We start from the raw sequence: 9,898 nt of genomic DNA on the forward strand, positions 1-9,898 counted from the left end.
CATTTGAACCTCAGAAATAATAAACTACACAATTCTCAGTATTGTTTATCTTCCATGCTTCAGCACGATCCGAGAAACACTTAGTGATAAGATATAGTGAGATGAAGTCAACGCTGAAGCCCAGTGCTCCCCTCCATCATTTAAATCTTCCCATGACTCCACCCACTGCCCATGCATGCTCACAACGGTCCTAGCCAAGCCACAAGGTATGTTGGTTTGCCGCCTTGCGCAGGTAGCCGTGCTGTGTTTAGGAATGGCAGATTGAGGGTCCCGGGATGTGCTACAATGGTGGTGCACCTCTCTCCCCTTCAGCCATACTTCCAAGGACTTCCAAGTGGTGAGTGAGCGCTTGGGTGTGTATGTGAGGATTGTGAGTGAAACCGGGTTCCCCCACACTGAGTGCTCTGCAGAAGTGTTGGGAGGATCTGGGCCTATTCCCAACCCCAGGATGATTGATTCGAAGGGCCTGCCAGGGAACGCGGGGACTATGGGGGTGGGTGGAGGGGCCACGGACACGGGAGTGGGCCGGAACATTACGGTCTTAACAGGGAGGGGCAGATACGGCGGGGACTTCAAGGCTATCCATTACCGGGGAAGGAGGGTTCGCTACGTCACAGAGATCCCTCCTTCCGGCCCTATTAGTCCCACTCCAAGGCCAGATGGCGTGAGTAATCAGGACCCTGGTCTCAGGCTGCTGTCGCTAAATGCCAGGTCTGTAGTTCACAAGGCTCCCCTCGTCCGGGACCTAATTTTAGACGAGAAGGCAGACCTGGCATGTATTACTGAAACCTGGCTGGGCCCGGAGGGGTCCCCCTCACTGAGATATGCCCAGAGGGTTTTCAGTTGCTTCATCAGCCGCGACCCCAGAGAAGGGGTGGGGGTGTGGCTATTGTTATCCGAGAGTCTCTAGCTCCTCGTAGGATCTCTGCTCCGGAGTTTGTTGGGTGTGAGTCCTTGCTGGTGAAGTTGGACCTCGAGGGTCATGTGGGCTTGCTGTTAACGTACCTGCCTCCCAACAGCGTTGCAACAGCCTTCCCCTCGCTCCTCGAGTCAGTAGCCGAGCTGGCAATTGAGTTCCCCAGGCTTATGGTGCTGGGGGACTTCAATTTGCTTTCGCTCGGCGAGTACTCTGATGGAGCGCAGGAGTTCATGGCTTCCATGACAGCCATGGGCTTGACCCAAGTAATCCGGGGCCCGACTCACTCGGCGGGTCACACGCTCGACCTCGTATTCCTCTCGGAGCAGTGGAGTTGTGATCTTGGCTTGAGGGGTAGTGAGACCTTGCCCCTGTCATGATCGGACCACTACCTACTGAGGCTTGACTTTCGGAGGCTGAGGAACTCCGGGAGATAAAGCACCAAAAGAGACGCCTAGAGCACCGCTGGAGATCCAGTAAGTCCGAGTCAGACCGAGCACTATTAAAATCCTGCATCAGAGTCTACCTCCGGGCAATTAGGATGTCAAAAAAACCTCACATTGCCACTCTGATAGCTTCCGCTGAGTCACGCCCAGCCGCCTTGTTTAGGATAACCCGTTCCCTCCTGAATAGGAGGGATACGAGCGATCCTTTGCGAGGCAGAGCTGAGGAATACGTCCAATTTCTCGCGGATAAAGTTGCTTGGCTTCGGGCGGACCTGGACTCCAATTGCGCAGAGCCAACTGAGGCACCAAGCGAGAATCTGTAGCGACATCTCTGGATTGATTTTCAACTCGTTACCCCTGAGGAAGTGGACAAGGCCATGGGAGCTGTGAGTGCCTCCACATGTGCGCTGGACCCGTGCCCCTCCTGGCTGGTTGCGAACAGCAGGGAGGTGACACGGGGCTGGATCCAGGCGGTAGTTATCGCCTCCCTTCGGGAGGGGTTCTTTCACCCCGCTTTAAAGGCGGCGGTGATGAGACCCCTCCTGAAGAAGCCATCTTTGGATCCAGCCATCTTAAATAACTATCGTCCAGTCTCCAACCTCCCCTTCGTGGGGAAGGTTGTTGAGAAAGTGGTGGCCTCTCAGCTCCAGCAGTCCTTGGATGAAACCGATTATCTAGATCCCTTTCAGTCTGGATTCAGGCCTGGCTACAGCACGGAAACTGCTTTGGTCGCACTGACCGATGATCTCTGGAGAGCCAGGAACGGGGGTCATGCCTCCGTTCTAGTGCTCCTTGACCTCTCAGCGGCCTTCGATACCATCGACCATGGTATCCTTCTGCGACGGTTGCGAGAGGTGGGGGTGGGAAGCACCGTCCTTCAGTGGTTCTCCTCTTACCTCTCGGACAGGTCGCAGTCGGTGTTGGTTGGAGGGCAGAGATCGACCCAAGGGCCCCTGAACTATGGGGTGCCGCAGGGTTCGGTCCTGTCCCCCCTCCTGTTTAACATCTACACGAAGCCGCTGGGTGAGATCATTCGACGGCACGGGATAAAATATCATCAGTATGCAGATGATACACAGTTGTATCTGTCCGCCCCGTGCCAACTTAATGAAGCGGTTGACGTGATATCAGTGCCTGGAGGCTGTTAGGGTCTGGATGGGGCTTAACAAGCTTCCACTCAAGACCGAGTGGCTGGTGTGTTTCCCTCCCACCAATTGGCCAAGTATTCCATCTCTCAGGCTGGGGGGGTCAAACAGTACGCCCCTCAGACAGGGTTCGCAATTTGGGAGTCCTCCTGGATCCACAGCTGACTTTTGAACACCATTTGTCGGCTGTGACCAGGGGGGTGCTAGTCATCACTTATAAAGCCCTTCATGGTATTGGACCTGGGTACTTGAGAGACCGCCTGCTGCCAATTACCTCCCACAGATCGATTAGATCCCACAGACTAGGCCTCCTCCGAATTCTATCCACTGGCCAATGCCGATTGGCTATCACCTGGAGGAGGGCCTTCTCTGCGGCATAGAAATACAATCAAATCAAATCAAAATCAATTAATGCTGATAGGAAGCACCGAGATCGTTTCAATGCCCTCATGACTAGAGAAGTGGCTGTTCTCATTGTTGCCCAGGATTTTGAGAAAAGAGATATCGTTCTCCACAGCAGAGAAGACTGGTTTTTATGAATTAGTGAGATGCACCGTGCCTATGAAGCTCTCCAGTAGCTTCTGTTGTTCTGCCATGGAGAAGATGGCTATTACATCAATATACCTCAGTGTGAACCAAACACCAAAGTTCCCCTCAAGAAGACCACGTTTGCTACTGCCTTTTATAGCTACAGGATAATGGAGGGTGATGGTAAAGAATGCTACCTATTGCTGTTCCATTTCTGTAGCGAAGCACGGGTATCCAACTTACTAGTATGATCATATAAGCACAGCCAAACACGATATTACTGGAAAGGGAAAACAAGATATCCAAGAAGAATCCAGCATGGTTGCATAAAGATTTATCTGATAAACTGAATGAAAAAAAAGGATCAGTATAAAAAATGGAAAGAGGATACATAACTAAGGCAGAATAGCAGTATATAGCCCGAATCTGCAAAGATGAAATCAAGGTCATGGTGAGAATGAACTAAACCTTGACCTGTCTCTTTAGTGTCCTCATTAAGGTCAGCAAGGGCGCTCTATCTGTTATGCTGGGTCACAGCAAAAGCTCTACTATATTTTTCTCTCTATTTCTCTCTCTCTATCCCTCTACCTACCTACCTACACACTCTCTCCCTACCTACCTACTGTATTTCTCTCTATTTCTCTCTCCCTCTATCCCTTTATCAACCTACCTACCTACCTACTCTCTCCCTACCTATCTACTGTATTTCTCTCTCTCTATCCTTCTACCTACCTACCTAATCTACACACACACACTCTCTCTCTTTATCTCCCTACTTACTGAACTACTCTCTCTCTCCCTACCTACCTACTGTATTTCTCACTATTTCTCTCCCTCTCTATCCCTCTATCTATCTAACAACTTTTGTTTTAAATTTGCCTCTTCAAAACCTTGGTGCGTCTTATACTCTGAAATATACAGTAAATGGACTCAGAGATTGTATTTGGGAGTGGCTGACAGAGCAAGTGCTGAACCCCTTAGATTTCTGTCTAGTTAGAAGGAAATTTGTCCAGCATGTCTGTATTGCCTGTATTTTAGAAGTAGCTGCATACACAAGAACACACAGAAAGAGACACTAAGAATTAGACTGAAGTTATCCTCTTCACCTACCTGCACACAAAGTGCCTCCTAAGTTAGTTTTTGCTCTGCGACATTAAGGTTCAAGACAATACCCTTTTCTTTCATTCTCAAAAGCTATTTAAAGAGCAGCACAATGCTTTTTTTTAGAAATGAAACATTTTCCACCAAATAATTTCTTTCTCACAGCTCCAACACCAAGGCTGTTGCAACAAATTTGTCAGTATCTTGGCGCTGCTACAAGAAGAAAAAATCACAGCAGGATGTTGGAAGAAAAATCCATGTTTTAGTTCCAAGCCAGGAAAGGCTCTGGAAATAAAATGGAGGTTAGCTGCTTAGGAAAGAAGGTCCGTTTATTGATGAGCAGAACCACAGCATGCAGTTCTGGGACAGCTGACAAATTAGTTTGATGAGTGCAAGGATTTTTATACAGTTTACAGTACTTTGTAATTTTGAAGTTTGCTTTGTGTGCTTTTATTATTTGATTATTTTTAATTGTTTCGCAAAGGCTCACGATGGGTCTTAATTATCACTTCATTCGTCCTAATCCTATCAGACATGTGGAATTATTTTATCCTGTTATCTATTGCCTCCAACCTTTCTTCCTTAATGTTTCCATTTTTTTCAATGCATGGGGTTAAGGCACGGGTCCTCAAACTATGGGCTGCAGGCCTCGTGTGGCCCACTGAAGTCATTAATTTAGCCTATGCAGGACCATGAGGTTGGCTCACCCATATCGCCCCGCCTACCCTTCAGCCAAGTGCAGGACTTACCTTACCTGGGAGCCCCGCAAGCTGGAACTGAAAGGTAAGGCCAACAATTTTGGTCTGCAGAATGCTTCTGAATGTGCTCTGTGTGTGTGAAAGAAGCCCCCAAAATGGGTGAAAATGGCCAGGCTTTGGCTAAAAATAGCAATAATAATAATAGCAATAACAGTAGACTTATATACCACTTCATAGGGCTTTCAGCCCTCTCTAAGCAGTTTACAGAGTCAGCATATTGCCCCCAACAACAATCCGGGTCCTCATTTTACCCACCTCGGAAGGATGGAAGGCTGAGTCAACCCTGAGCCGGTGAGATTTGAACCGCTGAACTGCCGATCTAGCAGTCAGCCTGCAGTGCTGCATTTAACCACCGTGCCACCTTGGCTCATAAAAATGAGCTGTTTTGGCCTGCGGAATGCTTTTGGAGCTCTGGAGGGTGAAAACTGGATGCATAGAGGCCCAAGGAGGCCATAAAAAGGGGGAAAAGGCCCATTTTTTACTCTTCACCTCCAGTAGATAGATAAAGAGATAGATAGAGAGAGACACATAGGGAAAGAGAGACAAAAAGAGAGGGAGATATGGAGGTGGGGCTGATGTTGCGGCGGTACAACATGCGATCTTGCAGCTCCAAGATCACTGTCGATATCTCTGCGGCTGGACAGTTTTTTGAATGAAGTTTGGTTTTTTTCCCCCTTTTCCCTGTTGGATTTTATTATTTTATTCCACTGAATTGGATTAAGGAAAGAAGAACCTAAAGATTTTTACTTTTGTTCCTTTTATTTTTTATTTTTTTATTGATCTGTTTTTCCTTTTTTTTTCTTTTAAACAACTGGAACCAATTGGATTAGGGCAAACTAGAGCCTGAAGATTTTTTTTCCTTTTCCACTTTTTCCCTTTTTTCCATTCCTTTTTTTTCTCTTCTTATTTTAGGGCAATTTGGGATTATAACTATCTTCCATATAAGTGGATTAAGGTATCAAAGAACCTGAAGATTTTTTATTTCTCAACTACCATAAAGTATATCAATTGTTTTGAAATGAGTAAAAAGATAATGGCCGTTGGCTCTACAGTACCAACTTCCTCTTCTTCACCATCTGGAGGACAAAGATCAATGGACACAATGTTGCAACAGGAAGAAGACGAGGAAGTGACACTGCAGATGATTATGCAAGGAATACAAAAAATACAAGTACAGAAAATATAGAAAAGAGAACAGAGAACATTGAAAAGAGAGTGGAGAAGAAAGAATAGAGAACATTGAACAAAAAATAGGGAAAACAAATGAAAAAATTGAGAACATTCACTAAATGATGAAATATGAGGACAGATTTCAAAAAAATTGAAGAAAAAGATGAGCAAAAAAGACAAGGAAATTGGAGTTATTGATAGCAGATTGAGTGTGGTTAAAAAAGATAACAGTAGAATTCTGGGATGGGAGATTGATAGATCAGAATTTTATCTTGTTTATGTTTGTTTATGTTTATTTCATTTGTATGCCGCCCTTTTCCCCCGAGGGGGACTCAGGGCAGCTCACAACTCAAAACAAGGGAAGGGGGGATACAAACAATTTGACAACAACACAAAACAATACATAATTTAAAAGCGCAACAATCATACCATTCGAGATAGGGGCACGGTTCTTTAGCCCCAGGCCTGTCGGAACAGCCAGGTTTTAAGGGCTTTGCGGAAGGCCTGGAGGGTAGTGAGGGTGCGAATCTCCACGGGGAGTTCGTTCCAGAGGGTCGGAGCAGCCACAGAGAAGGCTCTCCTCCGGGTAGTCGCCAGTCGACACTGGCCAGCGGATGGAATTCAGAGGAGGCCTAGTCTGTGGGATCTAATCAGTCTGGTTGAGGTAATTGGCAGGAGGCGGTCTCTCAAGTACCCAGGTCCAATACCATGAAGGGCTTTATAAGTGACGACTAGCGCCTTGAAGCGTATCCGGAGACCAATAGGCAGCCAGTGCAGCTCGCGGAGGATAGGAGTTACGTGGGTGAACCGAGGTGCACCCACGATCGCTCGCGCGGCTGCATTCTGGACAAGCTGAAGTCTCCGAATGCTCTTCAAGGGCTGCCCCATGTAGAGCACGTTGCAGTAGTCCAGTCTAGAGGTCACAAGGGCGCGAGTGACTGTAGTGAGGGCCTCCCGGTTCAGGTAGGGACGCAACTGGTGCACCAGGCGAACCTGGGCAAATGCCCCCCTGGTCACAGCTGACAAGTGGTGTTCGAAAGTCAGCTGTGGGTCCAGGGGGACTCCCAAATTGCAGACCCTGTCTGAGGGGCGTACTGTTTGATCCCCCAGCCTGAGAGATGGAACACTTGGCCAATTAGTAGGAGGGAAACACACCAGCCACTCGGTCTTATCTGGATTGAGTACAAGCTTGTTAGCCCCCATCCAGTCCCTAACAGCCTCGAGGCCCTGGCACATCACGTCCACCGCTTCATTGAGTTGGCACGGGGCGGACAGATACAGCTGCGTATCGTCCGCATACTGGTGGTATTTTATCCCGTGCCGTCGAATGATCTCACCTACCGGTTTCATGTAGATATTAAACAGGAGGGGGGACAGGACCGAACCCTGCGGTACCCCATACATCAGGGGCCTAGGGGTCGATCTCTGCCCTCCGACCAAGACCGACTGCGACCTGTCCGAGAGGTAAGAGGAGAACCACCATAGAACAGTGCCTCCCACCCCCACCTCCCGCAGTCGTCGCAGAAGGATACCATGGTCGATGGTATCGAAAGCTGCTGAGAGGTCAAGAAGCACTAGGATGGAGGCATAGCCTCCATCCTTGGCTCTCCAGAGATCATCGATCAATGCGACCAAAGCGGTTTCCGTGCTGTAGCCAGGCCTAAATCCCGACTGGAAGGGATCTAGATAATCGGTTTCCTCCAAGGACCGCCGGAGCTGAAAGGCTACCACCTTCTCAACAACCTTCCCCACGAAAAGGAGGTTGGAGACTGGATGATAGTTGTTTAAGATGGCTGGATCCAAAGATGGTTTCTTCAGAAGGGGTCTCACCACTGCCGCCTTTAGAGTGGGGGGAAAGAACCCCTCCCAAAGGGAGGCGGTAACAACCGCCTGGATCCAGCCCCGTGTCACCTCCCTGCTGTTAGCAACCAGCCAGGAGGGGCACGGGTCCAGCACACATGTGGAGGCACTTACAGCTCCCATGGCCTTGTCCACGTCCTCAGGGGTAACAGCTTGAAAATCAATCCAGTGATGTCCTGCCAGATTCTCCCCTGGTGCCTCAGCTGGTTCTGCGCAATTGGAGTCCAGGTCCGCCCGAAGCCGAGCAACTTTATCCGCGAGGAATTGGACGTAATCCTCAGCTCTGCCTTGCAAAGGATCACTCGTATCCCTCCTATTTAGATTTCTTAGATTTCAAAACGTAGAAGGGAGAAAATCTGGCAGAAATAATGATAGAAATTTTGGCAGATGTCTTGGTGATAACCAAAGAGAACCAAAGAGAAGATGATGGATGGTATAGATGAGGTGTTTCGAGAAAGCAGAACTATTCTATGCAGAACACCTGAGAGGGAAAGATGAGGAGACTGGAAAAAAAGAATCACTAATTGAACTCCAAGAGGAGTGCATAGTTGTGACTGAGAAAGAAGAAGGTGTGGTAGGAGGCATTGACCTTAGAGAACAACGAGAAGCGAGATTTACTAGGGCAGTAAATCCTTCTTATGAAGTATAAATATAGAAGAGAAAAAATTGATTACAATTAATATAAATAGACTTTTTAGCTATTAAAAGAAGGAAAACGTTTCATAAAAAATAGTCTATACAAGGAAAAGAAATACAAAGAAAAGACAAGCCTTTAAGATACTAGAAGACAACTACAAGAGATTTCAAAAAGAGTTACAGAAATCTCCACAAAAAAGGACATTAAAATAAAAATGGACATAATCAAACATAAAATGGGGTTAATGGAAAAGAAGGAATTAGCACAAAAAATTAGAGGTGCTAAACAGAATTACTTTGAAAATGCAAATAAACCAGGCAGATGGTTAGCATATACATTGAAAAAAGAGAATCAGTGAAAATAATGCAATTAATAGATGATCAAGGGCAAATTTGTTATGGGAATGAAGAGAGGAAAAAAATTATACAAGATTACTATGGAAAATTGTATGAACAAGAGAATATAGAAGAGGGAGGAGCCAAACAATATTTGCAGAAAGTGAATCTACCCCAGATACCTAAAGAAACTGAAATGATGTTAGAAGGCCATATAATGATGATGGAGTTAACTGAAGCACTTAAAAAACAAAACAATGGAAAGGCTTCTGGTCCGGATGGATTGCCAGTGGAATTTTATAAGACGTTGCAGGAATCGTTGTGTCTTCCATTACTAGAAGTTATGAACAAGGTTATGTCAAAGATGAGGATACCCAAATTGTGGTCAGAAGCATATATTACACTTGTGCTAAAAGAGGAGGCCAACCCAAATTCAAATGAATTATAGACCTATTTCTCTGCTAAATTCAGACTATAAAATATTTGCTTCAATATTGGCAGAACGACTCAAAAAATATTTAAACAATTTTATTCACCCTGATCAAAATGGGTTTCTACCAAAGAGAAAAATCAAAGATAATATGAGAATAATTCTGGACATTTCTGGAATATTATGAGGCACATCCTGGAAACCATATGGCTTTGATGTTCTTAGATGCACAAAAAGCCTTTGACAATGTGAACTGGTGATTTATGTTGTTACAGCTGGAACAGATGGTCTTTGGTAAGAAATTGACCCAAGCCATAAAAACTATATACCACAAACAGCAAAGATAATGATAAATGGAGAACTGACAGACTCTATTAAAATAAAGAAAGGGATGGGACAAGGTTGTGATAAAGATCTTAAAATGGAAGGTTTCCATGATAAAATGACTGAGTTGGATAAAATTTTGATAGGTACTGATGTAAAGGTGATTAAAAAACTGTATGGATACTTATTAGAGGTTAAGTTAGAAGAAGAACAAGTTAAAGAATCTATTATTGCTTTGGGAGGGGGAA

The 9,898-nt window shown here is 46.0% G+C and overlaps 1 protein-coding gene across 1 annotated transcript in view; it reads right to left on the reverse strand.

Annotated features, from left to right (window-relative positions):
• The window catches only part of LOC148047614 (uncharacterized), a 36,675-nt gene that overhangs the window by 8,005 nt on the left and 18,772 nt on the right, over window positions 1-9,898 (reverse strand). The window lies entirely within an intron of this gene.

This window comes from Thamnophis sirtalis, unplaced genomic scaffold (assembly GCF_051295495.1).
Source record: "Thamnophis sirtalis isolate CommonGarterSnake01/CBP01778 unplaced genomic scaffold, rThaSir2_p1.2 scaffold_3, whole genome shotgun sequence".
NCBI classification, from domain to species: Eukaryota; Metazoa; Chordata; class Lepidosauria; order Squamata; family Natricidae; genus Thamnophis; species Thamnophis sirtalis.